We start from the raw sequence: 22201 nt of genomic DNA on the forward strand, positions 1-22201 counted from the left end.
TGTCTTGAGAACCCTCTCAAGTCTTTGGCAAACCAGGACAGCTGATCATCCTAAGTGGGCAATTCATAGTGATGGCATTCCCCTACATAACCACACTACCATTATCACATCTAAGAAAGTTGATGGTAATTCCATGGTATCATCTTAATTCCACTCTACATTCAAATTTATCCAATTGTCTTTTATAGTATGTATACGTATAGATACTTAGAACTCTTTTCCACCCCCATCCTCCACTTCCCTTCCTCCCCTTCTCCCTCTCCCTTTCTGTCTGTCTCTCTTCATCCAATATGGACTTACAAAATTTTTTGTTAGTATAAAAGCTTTAAAAAATAATTTACTAAGATTTTCTTCAAGTTACATTGTATTTTTTAAAAGATTGATTTCTCTTGATGGTTTAAAGATGAATAATGTGTTTGATCACTTTCCTATAGTGGTAGTGTTTAATAAAGTGATTCCTGGCAGCTTATTTTCTAAAAACCCAACACAGCACCAGATATATTTCTCTATATGGTAATACCTATCTCTCTTTCCAAAATGGAATGTTAGTGGAGGAGTCTATCAATATCCATCATTCCCAAACACCTTACCATGTGGCCTATCTCCTTCCCCTGCTCTAAAGGTCAAAGCTGATTTGACCTGTCATCTGTCCCAAATGCTGGTGATCCAATCATGGCCTATGTAAACTGCTTCAAAAAGAATAACTGGGCCAATAAGATTCCTTTCACGGGAATTTAGGAATTGGGGGACTGAGAACTTAAACAGTTAGCAGTGAAATTGTCATAGAGGTAGGAGCAAAGAGGTCTTGATGAGCCATGTTAAGCAATAGTCACAGGAAAGTCAAAGTTGTAGGCAGAGAAACTGTATGCAAAACAGAGAAAAGCAAATCAAGTGGGTCGCTACACTAGGGCAGTGTTCCTCCTCCTGTTCTTCATCTCAAGGAATGGCACAATCATGCATCCAATAGCTCTAGCCTGGTGCAAAATATCATTCTAGTTTGCCTAGATTACTTGATTTACCTGTATCCCCTGCAGCCCCTCTTCAAGGTATTCTACACACACACACACACACACACACACACACACACACACACACCCCTGATCCTATCACCACTACTCCCACCCCATCCAGTACCTCTTTAAATCCCATAAATGACTTCACATTTTACATAAAAGGAGGACAAAACTCTTCACATGGCTTGTAATAAAGTACTGTATGGTCTCCTCACCATGCCCACATTAGCCTTCATTTTGGTGCCTTGTACTTGGTGCTCTCGGGACTTTGCACATTTTGCCCCCTGTCCCTGGAACACTATTGCCTTTTTCTTAGATGACTCCTACTCCCACTTTGTTCAAGCATTACTTTGTTAGGACACCACTCCTTTCTTCTAACACTTCCCTTTACAGCATACATCAGTTAAAATTTTTCATTTTATTTTTGTGACTATTTGAATAACATCTCTCTTGACATTATCCTATGGCCACTGTGTCTGGTGATTTACTATTAGATCTCAGCATCTAGCACAGTTCTTGACACATTGAAAGGGCTCTGAAAATAATTATTAGGTGAATGAATGAGAAGCAGAGAAGCCAGAAAAGAGGGAGAGCATGAATTTGCTTCTCTTTCTTTTTCCCTCACCACATTTAATTCATTAACCAGTAGTGCAGAATGAACATTAAAGATATGGATTCATACCTGAATCTGAACACTTCTCATTACCACCACTGCTACTAGACTAATCCAAGTCATTGACTTTCATCTGAACATTTTATTAGTTTCCTTCCTGGTCTCCCTTCTCCCAAATCAGAGTGGTCCCTCAAAACATTGACCCCATATGACACCCTCCAATGTCTTTACATGACAATTGGAGTGAAATCTAAACTTCTTATTAAAGTCATGAACCTCTTCAATATCTTTTGCCATGTATTCCAAGTCATCTCCATCTCCCTCTTCATATTACCCAACCATGTGGGCCTTTTTGCTATGCCTTCTACACGTGAAATCCATTCTAACCCAAGAGACTCTAATATTTATATTTTCTTTGCCTGAAATCCATTTCTCACATTGCTTCTTCTATTATTTAAGGACTCTGATCAAAAGTCACTTTGTCTGAGAGGCATCATTTGACCATTCTAGCTAAAATAGTCTTCCCTGATCCCCGTTACTGTATGTCATTTGTTCTTTTTCCTCATAGAAAATTTTAATTGTCTTATTCTCCCCAGTGATATGCAACCCGCATGAATGCAGGCACTCTGAATTGATCTTTAGACACTCTGTATTGCTATTGTATTGAGCAATAACCAAGACCCAGAACAAAATATAGAGAATGCTTAATAAATATTTTTTGAATGAATACATTAAAAAGAGAAATAGCACTAAGATAATGCCTGGCACACATTAATTGCTCAACAAATAATGTTACTACATTTCTAAAGTTACTTAACTTTGATGCCATAAAAAAAATTAACAGTATACTCTCAAATTAAGACAAACATAAATGGCACTTAAAAACAATATATTCAATGAGGGAAGGAATAATCTTTTTAATGAATAGTGTTGGGATAACTACCTAGTTATCCACGTGCAAAAGAATAAAAATCTCTACCTCGCATTATATATAAAAATTAACTCAAAATAATCAAAGACCTAAATGTAAGAGCTTAAAACATACAATTCTTAGAAGAAAAAATGACTGTAAATTTTTGTAACTTTGGATTAGGCAATAATTCCTTAGGCAATAATTCCTTTCCTCACTAGAGGAAAAAATAAACAAACTGAATCTCGTATCAATTTAAGACTTGCTTCAAAGGACACTATCAAGAAAGCGAAATGACAGGCAATGGGATGGGAGATATATTTGCAAATCAAATATCTGAAAAGTATCTAGTGTTCATAGTATTTAAAGAACTATTACAACTCAAAAAAAATTTAATGGGCAAAAAATTTAAACCCACATTTCTCCAATGAAGATGTACAAATGGGAAACAAGCACGTGAATAAATGCTCAAGTCATCAGTCATCAGGGAAATATAAATCCAAACCACAATCCACCAGAATGGCTATAATAAAAATAAAGTAATAAACAAAATAAGTATGGGTAAGGATATGAAGAAATTAGAGTCTTCATACATTGCTGATGAGAATGTAAAATGGTACAGTCATTTAAGAAAAATAGGTTAGCAGTTCCTCAAAATGTTAAACATGAGTTATCATTTGTCTCAGCAATTCCACTCCTATGTATATACCCAAGATAATTGAAAACATATATCCACACAAAAGTTTGTACACTAATGTTCATAACAGCATTATTCATAAGAGCTAAAAAGTGGGAACAACCAAGATGTCCACCACTTGACAAATGAATAAATAAAGGTAGTATATCCGCAGGTATTCAACAATAAAATAAATAAAAACATTATGCTAAACAAAAGACTCTGGACACAAAAGATCATGTATGATTCCATCTATGTGAACTGTCCAAAATAGGCAAATTCATAAAGATAGAAAGTGTTTGCAGAGGCTAGAGTAGTTAGTGAATGGAGAGTAACTGTTAATGGGTACATGGATTCTTTGTTGGGTAATGAAAATCTTTTGGAATTAGGTAGTGGCAATGGTTGAACAATTTTGTAACTATACTAAAAAAATCACTGATTATACATCTTAAAAGAGTGGATATTGGTATAAGAATTATATCTAAATAAAAGAAAAATTTTGAAAACTAAGTATAAATTACAAGCTCATTAAAAATATCCTAGTGTAATGGCATTTTTAGTTTTCTCAGCTTAAGCTTTAGTTTCTTTCTAATTCTTTATTAAAATTTTAAATTAACGTTGAATAAAAGACAATTATTGACAATTTTCTAGAAACCAGATTTTAAAACTTGGATACTAATTATTAATAATGAGAATCTTTCTTTTGAAGTCATATTTTGAGAGGTGCTTTACTGTCTTAGTCCCTAAAATTAATTTTGTTTTTAACTTTCTTTTCAGTTGACTCTAACCCAGCTTTGGGAAATAAGACTTAAGTAAGTGTGGATAGTGGTAGAATTTTTTTTTTTCTTAATTCACTTACCTCACTTATTATTAAACTTTTAAGTATAATAAATTCTAATGGCTCAATGTGTTTGACCAAATTGCTTACTGCAAATAAGTTGGATTTTCAGGGTTATTTAGGAGGAAAAATGGCAAAGGAAGACATGTGGTTTACAAGAGGACAGAATGATGAGCCTAATGAAAGAGTTGGCTGGATGCTCTCTAGTATTTTCTTAAACTCTGAATTTCTTGAGATAATTTAAAACATTTTTTTTCCTAAAGATAATTTAGAATTTTTTTCCCCTAAAGTCTTCTCACTCAGAAAATGGATTTGGATAGTCTCAGCCTGTCAAGTTAATATTTTGAAAAAATTCATTCCCTAGTCATTCCCAAAGAATTGTTTTTAACCTAATTTACAACAGGGAATTGGTTCTGTGTCTTGTAGTGAATGCATTTTGACATTTCTAAAGTAAATTGTATGTATGAAAGTAAAACTCTGCTCAAGGGCATGCTAGTTTTCCAGTAGCTCCTATACGTTACTTCAAATATCAAGGAAGGGTGAGCATTTCTGAATTTTCTTATGATTTTCTTATTCCCTGATTTTGTGTCTCAGTCTTTTTCATTCATAATCAACTCTTTGACCTACCATTGAAACAATTTAGGATCCTAGGCTTCACAAAGATTGGTAGTGAGAAGTTTTTTCTTCACGTTGAGAATGTTGAGGTTGCTAAGTGACTGGGGAGGGAAGTTAAGTTAGCATTCACTGCGTGCCTGCACGTCTCCTCCTAGATTAATGTGAGTCTATCGGTATCATGACGAATTTTATTGTCAGCATCTTTGCCATCTGCATGGTTTTTGCATTCGTGCTGATTGCTTTTCTCAGCTTCAAATTTCAGCATTCATTTCAAATTGTCAGTGCAAAGATGTGAGTCACTGTGGCTTAACAGTATGAATAACAGACTCTCCAATAAGATCTCTGGGCACTCTGCTCGAGCAGGGACTTTCCTTACTATAATGGACATGCAGCTTATACTCTATGTGAAGTCAAGAGAAGGAGAGGAGTTTGAAAACAGAGAGGTTAAATTACAGTTTTGGTTGTCTTCTTTTAATTGGGGTTGTAACCTAATAAGGAGAATGATCTCAGTTTGGTGGGATGTGAGTCAGTGTAGCTTTGCTGTCATTTTGAATGATTAATTGAGTTTCATACCAAGTATTTAATTCAATACGTCGAGCCCTCAATCTGTCGTAGGCACCGCTGATTTAGGATATTGTGAGGGCTTAAACATGAGCCTTTGCCTTGAATTCATTCGGCTGACCAGATGAACTCCTGACTAAATCAAAGACCTCTCTAACTGTCCTCTCTTCTTATTCATGGCTACCTTGGGGACAATGAGGTAGTCTGTAGGAGCTGTTTGGGGGTCCTGAGGAACAAATAAAAATAATGTATAAGTCAGACTATAGATAATTAACTTGGAAATTTTTTTCAAAATATTTTCCACTATTTGGGAAGCAATTATCCTTCCATCTGAAGACTGTGGAGCTGCACATTTAAGGTATGCTTGGGGATCCAGAGTACTCCTAAAGTTATATTTCATTAATATCATTTTCAGTTAAATGATTTTACATATAATTAGAGCTATCTTCCTTAGATCCTTTCGTTTTGCATGCGGACAATTTCAGTGGGAAACATGCCATATTCAAAATCAGACTTTGGCCTTCATAAATAACCACATTTCTGGTGAGTGTGAATCACTTTCCCAGAATTTGCAAATATCACAAAGGCATAACATTTTCTTCCAAAATATACCTTTTAAATATACTTTCGGTCATATTCTGAAAACAGATTCAAAATATACTCTTTACCCAACTGACATTGGTAGGAAGGTTTGCAATACATACATTATTCTTTATTTCTTTTTTGTATATTGTACATGTTATAACGTTTATGGATCAATTTTGGTTGACCCATCTAATTTTCACTTTGGCTTAGTGATTACCTGATAAGCCCAGCAACCTTTGCCCTGTACCACATACCCTTTTCATAATAACCAATGTCAAAAATGCAAGTATCCTCGTAGATTTTTATTAAATTTTTTTAAACCATAAATTACAATTGTTCTTCTTTTACTAAAATTGTCTCAAAGTTCATCACTGGGAGCCTCTTCAAGCTAGTTTCTGTGTACTTTTAATATACTTCTATTAATCTTTGACTACTTATTTGCTTTCTGGCAAAACAACTTGTACTTTACCTGCTTTATCTAGAATCAGATATTCCTTCAAGGTGTTAGTGAGAAATAATAAAAAAACCAGGATTGAGTACTAGACACTCATTGATATACTCATTGATACTGATCATTGATTCTCAGTGAATTGAGCTAGAAATTAAACATATTTTAAAATCATGGATCATTTGAAAATTTCTAACCAAAATAACATTACAGAATATTGTTTCCTTAACTCTTTTGATTTTTATATTTATATTTCTTTTTCTTTACATTGAAAATCATGGTTTGTATATACCATACACATATATATTAATATATAATATTTTTAGAGCAATAATACTAGTGTTACTCCTAAAATAAAATAAAATAAAATAAAAAATAAAATAAAATAAAAGCAAAGTTTAAAATTTCTTTGCAGTTCCTTTTTTTCACCCTTTAAGGGTGTTTAGTAAGAGTTTTATGTGCAAAAGTCACTTGAAATAATTCCATTAGTTACAAATTCGATATATTAGTTAAGTTCCTTTATCTCACTTCATTTTCAATTTGGGGGTTTTCTTTTCATATTATTTTTGAATATATAAAACATTTACTTGGTCCAAAAGTCAAAATAAGTAAGGTAGATTTGAGAAACCTCATTTTTATCTCTATTCTGTCCAACCCCTATTCCTTCTATTACAAACCATTTTATTAGCTTCTGATTTATGCTAGTTTTTAAGATTTGTCAAATATTTATATATTCTTATGTATTTTATTCTTATATAAAGTGTAGCATAATATATATATATATATATATATATATATATATATACTCCGTTTCACAACTTTCTTTTTTCACTTGACAATATATCCTGAAGATCACTTAAGATGCGCTACTATTGATCTTCTTCTTTTTTTAATAGTCAGACAAATAATTCTTTTTTCTATGGATGTGTCATAGTTTATAAAACCAGTCCCCTATTGATGGACGTCTGAATTGCTCCCAATCTTTTGAGATTAAAAATAATGCTGTAACTAATAACCTAGTACATGTTTGTTCTACATTTGTGGAGACGTATCTTCATGATAGATTTCCTAAAGTGACTGACAAATTCTTCTCCATAAAGGTTGTAATATTTGCACTCCCACTAATAATGTATTAGAATGACTATTTAGCCAAAGTCTTGTCAATAGCATATGTTGTCAACTTCTGGATTTTTATCCATCTAATGGATAAAAAAAATCTGAGTTTTGAACATCTACTTGAAACAGAGTTAGATTGAACATATCTCTGCAGGTCTATTTCCCACAGCTCCCAATACATACACACAGAAAACACGCACATTCATGAATTTCCCCTCCCGTACACACCTAGAATAGGAGACACTAAAAATGGGGCAACTGATAACTGTTTACATTCAGAAAGCAAAAAAATTTCAGTCTCTAAGGATAACCAGTCATTAGGGGAAGCCCTCTAACATGACAAAGAGATTAAAACAAGGAAAGAGAATAAAACAACTTAAAGGAAACAGACTCTTCAGGAAGAAGAAACCTCAAAAAAGTGCGTGATATGATGTGATATGATGTGATGTGATGTGATGTGTGTGTGTGTGTGTGTGTGTGTGTGTGTGTGTGTGTGAAAATGGTGGTTATCTATTTTGGAATTTTACTGTGTATCCTTTATAATAAAAGCATTCAGATTAATAAAAAGCAGTAAAAATTACACATAGCACATACCAGCATCATAATTAGGAGAATGAGAAAACTACAAACTGAAATTTACATAAAAGTAAAGAAACAAATATCCGAGACAAGCACAGTGAGCTTCAGATTACACAAAAGATTTAATGGTCAGGTAAGGATCATGTGAAAGAAAAGAGAGTACCTGGGTTCACCTCAAAAGGGTGAGATCCCTACCCGCATGGGAAAATAGTAAGAGAAAATCTGAGGTCTGACAGAGAATCAAAAGAAAGGAGTTGGAAAGTGTGTTAAACCAGAGGTATCAGTCTTGGGAGATCACCACTTCTGGTTGAGAAGGAGTGTCATCTTGTACTATCTTAGTGGTTAAGCTTGTACAAGAAGGGAGTGGCTAAATATAAGAAAGTATTAACATAAAACAAAAATTAGAAACAGATTTTCTTAAATGAAATTTAAGAGAAGTTTACTTTACTGTATCAACAAAAGAAGGTAATCTTGAACTAAGACACAAAGTAGGCAGTAAATCACTTCTTCTTTGCTATAGAATTGCTTTTTTTAAAAAAATTTTATTTTATTATTAGTTTCAAGTACACAATACATTGGTTAGACATTTATATAGTTTATAAAAAGATCCCCCTAATTTCTTTTTCTCTCCTCTGGCTCTCCACCTAGCCATTACATTAATGCTAACTATATTCCCTATACCATGCTCCCCATCACCATGATCATCTATCAGCTACTATATGTAGTCCTTTAACCATTCATTCCATTCTCCTGGTCCTCCAACACACTCCCCTCTGGCCATCATCTGGTTGTCCTCCATATTTGTGAGTCTATTTTTGATTAGTTTGTTCTTTTTGTTCCTTAGATTCCGCATAGAAGTAAAATCATATGGTATTTATCTTTCTCTGTCTGACTTATTTCACACAGCATGATAACCTCTAGGTCCATTCATGTCATCGAAAATGGTAAGATTTTATTTTTTTTAATGGTTGAGTAATATTCCATTGTACATATGAACCATAACTTTTTTATCCAATCATCTGTGGATGGGCATTTAGGTTGCTTCCATAGCTTGGCTATTGTTTTTCTGTTGTTTTTTGTGTTTTGTTAATTTTTAATTATTAATTTTTTATGGTAATATTGGTTAATGAAATCGAATAAGTTTCAGCTGTATGCTTTAACAGTTAGGCATGTATATATTTACACTGCATTCACCTCCCATAGTTAAATTTCTTTCTATCACCACATATTTGACTCCCTTACCTGATCTACCTTCCCCCTCCCCCCATCTCCTACCCTTTGGTAACCATTAGTCTAGAGTCCATGTCCATGAGTCCCAGTTTGTTTGTTCTGTTCATTTGTTGCTTTTAGGTTTATATCCCACGTATAAGTGATATCATGTGATTTTCAACTTTTTCTGTTTGGCATATTTCGCTTAGCATGATTATCTCGAGGTCCATCCATGTTGTCACAAATGGCAGTATTTCATCTCTTCATATGGCTGAGTAATACTCCATTGTATTTATGTATCACAGCTTCTTTAACCAATCATCTATTGTAGGTCACTTTGGTTGCTTCTATGTCCTGGCCACTGTGAACAATGCTGCTATGAACATCGATGTGCAAATATCTTTTCAGACGTGGGTTTTTAAGTCTTTGGGGTAAATACTCAATAGAGGGATTGCTGGATCATATGATAGATCAATTCTTAGTTTTTTGAGGAACCTTCATACTGTTTTCTATAGTGGCTGTACCAATTTGCAGTCCTACCAGCAGTGTATGAGGGTTCCTTTTTCTTTGCATCCTCTCCAACATTTGTTATTACTTGTCTTGTTGATTATAGCTATTCTAACAGGTGTGAGATGGTATCTCATTGTGGTTTTGATTTGCATTTCCATAATAGCTAGCAATGTTGAGCATCTTTTCATATATTTGTTGGCCATTTGTATGTCTTCTAGGGAGAAGTCTCTGTTCAGGTCTTCTGCCCATTATTTTTTTTATTAGATCATTTGGGTTTTGTTGTTGTTGTTGTTGTTGTTGCTGTTGTTGTTGTTGTTGTTATTGAGTCATATGAGTTCTTTGTATATTTTCGATATTAGTCCCTTATCAGAGGTGTAGTTTGAAAATATATTTTCCCACTGGATGGTTCTCTCTTTATCTTGTTGACAATTTCTCTCGCTGAGCAGAAGCTTTTTAGTTTGATGTAGTATCATTTATTTATTTTAGCTTTTACTTTCCTTGCCTTTGAGGTCAAATTCATAAAATAATCTTTAAGTCCAAGGTCCACAAAGCTGTTCCTATGTTTTCTTCCATGCATTTTATTGATTCAGGTCTTATATTCAGGTCCTTAACCCATTTTGAGGTAATTTTGGTGTGTGGTGATAGACAACAGTCTAGTTTCATTCTTTTGCAGGTGGCTTTCCCATTTTCCCAGAACCGTTTATTGAAGAGGCTTTCCTTTCTCCACTGCATGTTTTTGGCTTTTTTGTTGAAAATTATTTGACCATATAAATATGGGTTTACTTCTGGACTCTCAATTCTGTTCCTCGGGTCCGTATGTCTGTTTTGCTGCCAATATCATGCTGTTTTTATTACTGTCGCTTTGCAGTATAATTTGAAGTCAGGCACAGTGATGCCTCCAGCCTCGTTCTTTTTTCTCAGGATGGCTTTGGTAATTTGGGGTCTTTTGTGTTTCCATACAAATCTGATGATTTGTTGTTCTATTTCTTTAAAAAATGTCAATGGGATTTTGATGGGAAGTGCATTAAATCTGTATAATGCTTTAGGTAATATGATTATTTTAACTATTTTGATTCCTCCAACCCAAGAACATGAAATATCTTTCCATTTCTTTGTATCTTCTTGATTTCTTTTAATAGAGTCTTATAGTTTTCATTATATAAGTCCTTCACATTTTTTTTTTTTAGATTTACTCCTAGGTTATTTTATTCTTTTTGTTGTAAAGAGCCAAGAAAATTTAGAAAATAAAGACAGAGGTACAAACAATCAAAAGGAAATAATGTATATTAAAAACAAGAGATCAAAAGTACATATAATTGAAGTTGCAGAAGATGAAATACATTATAATGAATTAGAACTGTATTTAAAAGTGTAATTCAAGAAGTTTTATAAAGGATAAAATCTTGAATCTACATATAAAAAATTGTGTATCTGGAAAATTGTCTCAGGTTAGTCAACTTCAAGGCATAGATCAGTAAAACTCTTGGACATTAAGAAATAAATACCCTTTGAGTTTTCCAGACATTTACAAAAGAAGACAAAGTTAGCATCAGATTTCTCAACAGCAATAAACAAAGCAAGATTGTAGTGGACAAATATTTTCAAGAAACTTAAGGAAAATATGAACCAAAGACTTTGTATCCAGCTAAGCTCACTGAAGTTTCAAGTCTATAGAAAAATAATTTTTAATATGTAATAGTTCAGGGAATGTTTTTGGTGGGTTCAAGATGGTCAAATTCTTTTGACATTTTAGAGGTGCATTATAAGTCCCTTCCTCTTGAATCTGGATTCCATGACCAATAGAATATTGTGAAGTCATGCTGTGTTCACTTTTAGGTCCAAGCTTTAGGAAATTGACAGCTTCTACTTCCTGTCTCTGGAAAAACTAGCCTTTATTGCCCTAGAGCCACAACGTAAGAAGTCCACTATCCTTTGGGAAGATCAAATAAAGAGGCCCTGAGACTATCTGGAAAGAGGCTGAGCCTAGCCTTGCAGCCGTCCCTGTGGAGGCATTAGCCATGCCTGAAAAGCCATTTTGGACAATCAAAGACTAGCTCAGATGCCAGTTGAATATCACATAGTGACATCAGTCAATGACACATGGAGCAGAAGAATCATCCAACCAGGCTTCATCTGAATTATTGGTCTACAAAATCATGAGATATAATAAAATAATCATTTGGTTTTTTTTTTAATATATAGTTGCTAGGTTCAGGAGAAGTTTATCATGCAAAAATAGTTAACTAGAAAAATATAGAACTCCTCTTAAAGAATCTATAGGGAATGAGTTTCATTCAACTAAGAAATAATTGAAGAAACTTCGTTAAAGGACAAGTAGTTTTGAAAATATTTAATTGAAGATCTAAGATTAAAACAAGATAAGAATACGAGTAGAAGAATGGCATAAATGTTATATGTTCTGACAAATAGAAATAATAAAACTAAAACAAATGATTATTACTGCTTTAAGGCAGGACTCTTCAGTGACCTGAATCAGAAAAACACTTAACTTGCCCCTGAGAAATGTGCGAAGACTGTGGTGACCTTCTTTTCAGGAGTCAAGACAAGAAAAAAGACGTACTACTTGACTTTTCATTTCTTAACAAATCATCATGTTGTTCATTTGATCATAACTCTTTTTGTTGACAGTTTCAGAAAATTCAACCAAAAGTAGCTTATAAAAACAAAGAAATTTATTTCTTGAAGTATCTGAAAGGTTAAGTGTGGATCCAGCTTCAGATATGGTTCAGTTACATGAATAAAACAATGTCATCAGGACCCAGTATCTGCAGAACTTTCTGTGATTCTGCTCTTTTCCCTGTTTCTTCATTCTTAGCTTGCAGGTGGTGATGAGATGGCTACCAATAATTGCAGGCCAACAACCTTTCATGCTTAAGTCTGACAGAAAAAAATACGACTTCCTCTCAGCAGACCCAGCAAGCAGCCTGATTACATCTCATTAGCTTGATTGGGTGTGTGTCCATCTCTGAACCAATTACTACAGCTTGGAAAATGCAAAGCTCTGATTGTCTGGATGAGTCACATGAATTTCTCTGGGGCACATGAAATAAAAATGGAGGTAATATTCTGAGAGGAAACCGGGATCTTGTAACCAAAAGAAGTTAGATAGGTAGGTAAAAATAACAGTTGTACAGCAAAATCAAATGGAATACACATAACATATAGGGCAATGAGTACGCTGAAATTTTCTAGTACGCACTAGCAAAACACATTTTAAAATTTCTTCCTTCCTATTGACCTCAACCCAATGAACAAATACAGAGAGGATACTGTTTATAGAGGTGATTTAGCAATTCCACTTCCTAAGATAAAATTTCCTGTCAATTTTTTTAAAGCTATTTACAAATAAGTGTTATTCTACTACTTCCACTTTTAGATACATCAAGCACTTCTAAATATCTAGAAAGACCAGATACTTCATTTAAGAACTTACCTGCCCACAATGTACACAGCACTGTTAAATAAAATTGCATGCACATAACAACAGTTATATTTTGAGGTATGACCATTTTGACCTTGAGCCATTCCCTCCAAATTTCCTTCTCTGCACCACCAATTCAGTAGACAAGTACAAGCATGTATCATACTTATGAGTAGTTGAACAAACTCATATCCAAAAGTCATTTCCAAAAAACAAGCGTTTCTATGAATTTCCTTTTAACAAAAAATGAGACAAAATGTGCTAATTTTAGTAATAACTTTCTCATATACCGGCAACCTCTTTAACATCTAGAGACTAGGTTTTGCTAAATTAGGACTCATTTGTCTATTATATGCACTATATACAGCAAAAATAAAATGTACACAATATACGGAAAAATAGTTTAGTCTGAAAATATCCACGTGTGAACACACTAGCATATTACCTGTTACAATTCTTTCTTTCCCACGTCCTCCAAACAACCAAACAAGTATAGTCAGTAGCATACTGTTCACAGAGGCGACTTAACAATTCTATTCCCAAAAGGCAGTATTTCCTATGAATTTCAGGTAAAAGATATTTACAAAGTGAGATTTTACTACCTCTACATTTAACATATGCCAGGCACTTTTAAATATCTAGATAGATCAGATATTTCAAATAAGGACTTAATTTCTACGCTATATTCACCGAAGTCTTAAATAAACTGCATACATGAAACAAGAGTTATAATCTGAAAGTGTTTTCAAAATGTGAACATTCTGGCCTAAAATCCTTCCCTTCTCTCCCTCCTCTATTAACCTAGTGGGCTATAATGCTCGAATTTTCATAAGACAATCTTTCCTAGAAATTTTAGTTAACTAAATCTACATTTGTCAAACACTGCAACCTCTTTAACATCTAGAAAGACTGATTGTTGTAATTTAGGACTCATTTGTCCATTACACATACTATATACATAGCAAAGTAAAACAAAATGCACAAGAAACAATAGTTAATCTTGCTTCACTATAAACACACTGGCATAGAGCTCTTTACACCTCCCTCCTTCCCTGAATCAGTGCATGAACAATGTGTACTGCTTAAAGATTAAAAAAGTGGTCTGGCCATTCCTCTCAAAAAATGTTTCATATGAATTTTAACAAAAATGCATTTACAAAATGTGATATTTAACTACCTCAAGTTTTAACATCTATCAGGCACTTCAGGACATCTAGAAGATTAGATAGTCAAAAAAAGCACTTAGCATTGTCAATGATATACAGTAGTGAGGATTAAAATACACATAAAAAACAATGGTTGTAATATGAAAATGTCCTCCAAATATGACCAATCTGGCATTAATAAAAAACAAAAAAACATTAAAAAAAAACCGCCTTTTTTTCTCCTTCTCACATAAGCAACATTAACTTTCTAACTCTCCTTTGTCATATCACTGTCGGATATTTGTAGTCTTAGCATGTAACCTGCTTGTGGATGACATCATCAATTATCGGTGACCTGCTAGGAGCGTTGCCTGATTTTGTGTTTAGTTCCCTTCCCCAATTTATCTGGTGCTCTACCATCAACCCTTCCACAAGGCTTAACTGTTTTGCCTCTAAGCTAAATCTCAACTTTAGATATAATATAATAGAAGCTTCTACAACTTTAAATTTCCCTAAATCTCAGCCAATATGCTGTTTTAGTTTGCCTTCTTACAAGCTGACGTTGAATTTCAGTGTAAATATAGAATTGGGTTAGTCCTTGAAGGCCACACTAATTGGACTTGACATGAAGATTCTTATTATAAAACTCACTCAACCAAACCTTTCGGTATCTGAAATTCTTAACTATATAGGAGAATGTGAGGAAGCCAGAATAATAAATTCAATGACACTTTTTACTTTAACAGCAAGAAAATTGAAAAGCAATCTGAAAATTGGAAATTTCTTATCTTCTTGACACATAATCTTTTCTCCTAAGAATCACTGTATGTGGCTAAATTTTTATTGACAACATTATATACCTCTATTCAAAAGAGTTTTCATGTGAGAGGAAAGAGTGGTTTAATATTAATTTTCAATCATTCATAATAAAGGAATTTCTATATTATTACTGTTAGAGCCAAAACAAGCAAGCCTTTTATTTTCTCCTTTGCAGGCTCTCTGTTAGTTCTGAAATCACACTTAACAAATTTTCTTCCTCACCCCCATTTTTGGAGTTGTTTACTAAATAGGTCATGGGATGTTTACTAAATAGGTCACATACAGATAATAACCAGCCAAGGAGTCTATTATCATAAGCAACATGATATTTTAAAAATATCTACTTACCTTTGAACTGCAAATATACTTTGCTTGGTACAGTGATGTAAACGTGATTATGGATCCAATAAAGAAAAAGGCTCAAATTAGCATGCATTATTCTTTAGGAACTGCATAAAATGTAGCCACAGAAATGAGTTTAGACTGATTTGCTTTTCTTTGTAGTTACACTTTTAAATACATATTTTTCCGGAAAATTTTCTGCACAAAATTTTACCAACATTTTAAGTATTAAATTTTAGCCATCAGAAGATTGTTTCTTCACCTGTTATGTGCAGGTGCCAGAAGAACTTGGAGTTAGATAAAGTGAAGCTTTGGAGCTTTACATTTAAACTATATAAAATTCTGTTTCAGTAAGGCTAACATTGATCGTTTTCCTGATGTTATTTATACCTCATAAAAATAGAAAAAGAGTTTAGTCCTAGAGAGAGTGACTTCTTTCATTTACTAGCTGGCGAAACCAAAGGAGGATTCGAAGTTAAATGTGATTCTGTGTAGCTGACAAATACACACACATTCGAGATCTATCATTATTACTATTGCTGATGCATTCTGGGTTAGTTCTCTCAGGTTACTATCTATTGGTTGCCCCTTTTTGTTCTCCATGTATTGGTTCTCCATAAAGTGGAACACGTAGTGTTTGTCCTCCATTACATGGGACTTACAAGGTCTACAGCTGGGTCTATGATTGCCATATTGTACAGAAAACCTCACAAGTCTTGAAGTATAAGTGAGATGTATTGTTTAGGTCTGAGTAGACCTTTTGTTACCATACTCTCAAGAACTGATATTTTATTTCATGGACCCAATGATTCTGTAAACCTATATTAGGTTAGATAGAGATAAAAAAAAAAAAATACGTGTCTTACTTTGACCATCAAACATTTCTGAACATAAGTGCCAGAGAGGAATTTTATAACAGAGATGAATAGTCTCTCCCAGCTTTCCTGGTGGGTCTGTTTTCTTTCCTTGCTCCACTTTGGTTAGCATTGCAAGGAATTTGGGAAATACTGTTAATTGTCCCTCATATTCATTCGCCTTTGTTCCTTTTAATAATAATAATAATAAGATGCCCTAAGTTTTAGCTTGGCACATCACTGGCCAACAGAGATTACATTTCTCAACTTGCCTTGTAGCTGTTTGAAATCAAATGGAATTCAGGTCATTAGATGAGAACATAACAGATGTGGGAATTCTAGTAATATCCATAAAGAGAATCCCCTTTTCCTGGCTCCGTCTTTCCCCCTCCCCACCATGGGGGGAAATGTCAACAACAGGAGGAGCTGCCTTGGACCCAGAGTTGAAAGCTACAACCTAAGGATGGTTGGGCCAACTGAGTAGCCTGGTCTTGGGATGAGTGTGTGGAGCATGGCCACCTCTTTAGTTGCATAGATTGCTTCCTTCTGAGTTGTTAAATGAAAATGAAAGAAACTTTTAACTTAAGTTGCTGTATTTTGGGTTCTTTATTTAATGCAGCTTAGCTTATGTTTAATGGACCAACTCAGAAAATCTTAACTGCTGTATGAACCAGCATAACTATTGTCTTTTTCATTGTCCTAATGATATATTATCACATAATGCATTCACTCATAAACTCTTCATGTCAAGACTACCGTATTAAAAAGTCAACAATGACAACATGCAACATAAGTGCAATATGACACACAGTGCAGGTTACAATGACAATAGTACATACCCATCCCGAGCAGCATTTTTGTGCTGAGTAATGGGCATTTGCAGACTACACATCTCTTCTACAGAGACTGGAGTATCAGGGAGAAGATGACGTGCCCATAGATCCTTTGGAAAAGGCAAGAGTGTGATCAGGAAACAATCATGAAGAGATATGATTAAAGTATGGAACCACAAGTTGTATCTCTCTTAAAAACACATTTGCTGCCAAGTAACTGGTACTAAAATAAATTTTGAAGCTAAAATTGACAGTTTCAGTGAAACTTGATGACAAATATGCCACCTACAGAGGGCAAAAAGGCAGAAGAAGAATGACATGCCTCATCCAATTTATGCTTTTAGGCAAAATCCATCCTCTGTTCAGACTGCCATGGATCAGGCCTGTTTTCTGCCACTCCTCCCTTTTTATCCTCAACGGAGAAGGCTGGCTAAGCAGAGACACAGGGCAGCTGCTGGCCGACAAGAATTCCTGGCAGTGAAGTTGTCTTTAGGTTTCTCTGTGTTAGAAGAATTCTATTTCCAAAGATTTTTAATGCAGCAATGTAACATATCTGAATGCTTGTATTATTCACTTGTCCTGCTTAGCTACACACAAAATAATTTATTCTAGATTCAAGACAATGTCTTTAGCTCTTAGAAGTTTCATAGACATGAGACTATTGTACAATCCAGTAAAAAGGCTGAAATGAGAATTTCTTCTTGGAAAACAGCCTCAAGCATCTTCCTTCCACAAATTTACCCTCTCCTGAAGATCTCTTCTCCAAATATGTGAATATGTAAAGAGGCTCTTATCTTTCCTGCCTAAATACATGGGGCATGTACTGCTGAAAATCCTTGAAAAACAGACTTAATTGATAAAGGAATGTGTGTAAAAGCACTCATGTAGGGACAAATCAAATGACTATAACTTTACAAAGCCTTGCAAACAATGTTTTTTGCCCACAGATCTTGAGAAATGCAAGGTATTACTTTTCAGTGCTCACATTTATGATTCACTCAGTGAAAATTATCATATTCCAGCAAGGTCAGTGAAATTAACACTACTTCGACTCTGTATTGGTGTCCCATCAATCATTTATTACATCCAGTCACTCCTGAGGGCAAGGCACTGTAACAGGTCTCTGAAAAGTGAATGCCTTTACTATTTACCTCATAAAACAAACTGTTATATCCCATTAGGTGTTGGTTTGAATATAAATAATAATGCCCATTGGTACATTTTTGAAACTTAGAGTAGCTGAGGAGCGAGATACAAATAGGACAAGTTTAAGACCTTTTAAGAAATTTTAAAGTCAAATGTAATTAGCTACTAAAAATAGAACGAGTAGTAGCCTTCAAAAGAACAAAAATTCTTAACAAAGCATTCAGCCTTGGGCTGAGGACTTTTATTGTCTTACCCAATCTTCTCCACAACCTCTAAGGTATTATCCCTATTTGTAAAACTAAACTTTGGAGAGATAAAGTAATTTTTTTAAATTCAAGCAACTTGTAAATAAGGGGTCTGCAACTGGAATCCAGACGTCTCCTCCAATGTCTTGAGTACAGTGGGCCAATTAGGCTTTTTCGGGAAGAAGTGACTGACTTAAGCAGAGTTTTAGAGGAAAGAGCATTTGGCCAAGGGAAGAACAAGGGCCTTCTGAGTCTGGTCAGAAGAGATGAAGGTCAGAAGGAAGGAAGGTGGGAGCCTGAGGCTTGCCAGCCTGCCCAGGAAATGCCCTCAATTCCGGGGTGATTACTTCTTCCTTTTGTTAGGGCATACAGACAGCTTAACCAGTTACTTTCTCTGCTATACTCGCTTTTCACGTTTACATTTGCTCTGTGCTTCACTGGTGGTCTAATCGGGTGAGTTAATTTTTGGGACAGGAAAACCTGCATTCTATAATTCAAAAGCCCTCAATTTCTTTCTGTAGAAGGGCATCTGGATATTAGCATTTCCAATTGTGCCTAGGAGCCAAGATGTAGATGAACACATCTGAAAGTTGACTTTTTATAATGTCCTTGAGCAGATCATTGCAATGGAAACTTTAGTCCAATTAAGGCTTATACCACAGACCTACAGTTCCAATAAAGCTACTAAATTTATAAAGAAGATTCTCTTTTAAACCTGCTAGAAATTTCAAGCTGGTATCTCCTAGGGTTTTTAAGATACGGTTGTCTCCAAATTGGCCCTTTGTGTTATGTCCTAGGGCAGCACAGCAGTGTTGCAATTGTGTCTAATTAACCTCCTGCTAACCGCAAAATGTTAGAAAGGCAAATCACCAAACTAGAGTGAGATGCTGGGTTGTTGTTATTTTCAACAAGGATAGATCTAGCCGTTTTAGATTTTGAGGCAACTACTCTAAAATTTGGCAGAATATTAGTATATTCATATTAGGATATTTGCATGTCAAAGACGAGATTTGAATAGGTCTTAACTTTGATGAGGCCACATTTTAAAACCGGCAGCTGAGAAAGACACAGATTATTATAGCTGAATACTAATTTATGGGGAAGATTTTTTAACCAAGTTTGGTTCTATGCAAACTTCTGCTATCTGCATAACTCAAGGTGACTCTCATGGTTGGAATTTTTTTCTTTTTTCAATCATGTGTTAGTCAGGTGGAGGGAGCAAAAGAATATGCATTATCATTCAGTTGTGATAAGCTAAAACCATGCTGCAATAACAACTCCAAAATCACAGTGGCTTTAAATATCAAAGCTTTATTTTTTAATTACATGTTTACTGGGACAGCTGGGACCTAGCCTGAGGGAGGTTACATCTCTGTGCTGCCACAACTGCCAACTAGTTTTCTATTGCTGTATGTCAAATTATCACAAAATTAAACAAAACACACTATTATCTTACAGGTTCTTTGGGCCAGGGATCCAGGCACAGCTTAGCTGGATCCTTGGCTTCATGGTCTCTCATGGGGCTGCAATCAAGGTGTTAGCCAGAGCTGGTAGTCTCATCTGAAGGCATGACTGTGGAAGGATCCACGTCCAAGCTTATATGGTTGTGAACAGGGTTCAGTACCTTGCAGATTTTTGGAATGGGGGCCTCTTGCCATGTGGACCTCACTACAGAACAACTTAGAAAATGGCTACTTATTTCACTAAAGCTAGCAAGAAAGAGAACATGCTAGCAAAATAGAATTTACAATCTTATATAATAATGGAAGTAACGGCCCATCACCTTTGCTATATTGTATTAGTTAGTATCAATTTACCATATTCAAGAGGAGGGGACTGCACAAGGACATGAATCCCAGGATGTAGGGATCATTGGGGCCATTTTAGAGTCTGTGACCCACCAAGACAGAAAAAAGTGAACATGAAGGATTATGCACTGGCTCTTAAGGATGCATTACTTCCCCTCATATTTCATAGGCCATACCAAGTCACGTGGCCATATCTATCTTGAGGGAGGGGACATGAAATCCTAGTGTATGCCCAGAAAGAGGGAAATAGAACATTTTCCAACAGCACCTATGACAACCATATTTTGTCTATCAGATAAAATCACTTTGCCTTTGTAGATAGATTTGTCAATTACAAACACAAAGCAGTGCATAGAACAACAGGTTAAAAATTAACCAAGAAAACTGTATCATTACACACCACTGTCTTAACTTGTGTTACCCTAGAAGCAGACTCTGAGATAAGAATTTACAATGGGAATAGTTTACATTGGAAGTGATCGCAAAAGAGTAGGATGTGAGAGAGGAGGGAAAAAAGCTAAGAAAGGGTATGTGATAACAGCTGCTATTGTGGGCAACTGGGGCTCAAATCCTCTGGGAATACACCTAAGAGTTATCCAACCTATGGGATAAGTAAAATAGGATATTTTTCTTGTGGCTCTGTCTGTCATTGGCTGAGCACTCTTCCCAGGGGCATTAACTCCTGCACATTTCCAGACTGCTCTTGAAAGGCTGAAAGAAAGCACCCGGGCAAAGAGTTTCAAGTGCTTGGGCTTGTACTGGCAGGGTGAGGGATAAGGGTTTGTATGAGCTGGGCCCAATAGCATCTGATACAACCATTAGCCTTGTCTTACGTGTGGGCTGAAAGTCAAGGGAACTGGATTTCAGAGGCGAGTTCTTATACTACTTATAATTTGATGTCTGTGTCATGAAATTCTGCGTTCCTTTCACATTCTAGCTCAACTCCTAAATGTGTTTTAAAAAATACTAATAAAAAATAAATTCCTAACTTCTTAGTTGTAGATAACCAACACAGTTTTTTTGTTACTATTATTAATAATAGTAATAAGTAATAAAGAGATTGAAGAACTGTGCATGCTCTTATAGTATCACCAGGGGAATGTGGTAGAGGTGAGCAGTTTATTATCATTATCAACAACTTTCCTGACTTTTTATCCATAGACACACGTCCATTGTTTTGTAAACATCTTTGCCACAGTGTGCTTTCCATGTACATTTTCACTCCATAACTAATTGGTTATAATGCAATTTTGCTGTAAAAGAAAATAACTGGTTGACAGTTTTGTTTACACTTGGCAGACTTAATGTATTTTGTCAGTTTGGTTTCATCTCTGTATTGGCAAATAAGTTTTCACAGTACTCCAATTTTTATACTATATAAATCTTAGCCCTCATAATAGTTTATACAGTGATGAGTAGATATGGTGGTCTTAAGATAGTAGATAACAACTATATATAAAACCAGGTTGGAATGCTAGATTGCATACTATACTAGAAAATAATAACATATCAGTTTGCAAATCCTTCAGTGAGCACAGTCAACCCTCCCATCCATTAAAACCAAAAGTTTACCATGCTATGGCAAATATCAGATTGGTGGCTAATAATTCATGACAGTCTTCGAGAGCACTAATTATTGGTTCTTTAGTTTGAAGCTGATACTTCTCTTCATAAAGAAAGAAATTATAGTGTAAAAGAAAAAAAGCGTGATCCCGAACAAGATGAATCAACAAGCAAAAAAGAAATGTATACTATGAGTGAAAGACTTCAAAGACAATGCCTTTCATTTTTTGTAGTGAAGTCTTTTTAATTTTGTTATTAATTTTTAATGTTTCATTACATTCTTTTTAATGTCCCTCTTTTATTATTTATTCTTTTATCTTTTTCTATGAAA

This window comes from Rousettus aegyptiacus, unplaced genomic scaffold (assembly GCF_014176215.1).
Source record: "Rousettus aegyptiacus isolate mRouAeg1 unplaced genomic scaffold, mRouAeg1.p scaffold_m13_p_8, whole genome shotgun sequence".
In the NCBI taxonomy this organism is placed as follows: domain Eukaryota; kingdom Metazoa; phylum Chordata; class Mammalia; order Chiroptera; family Pteropodidae; genus Rousettus; species Rousettus aegyptiacus.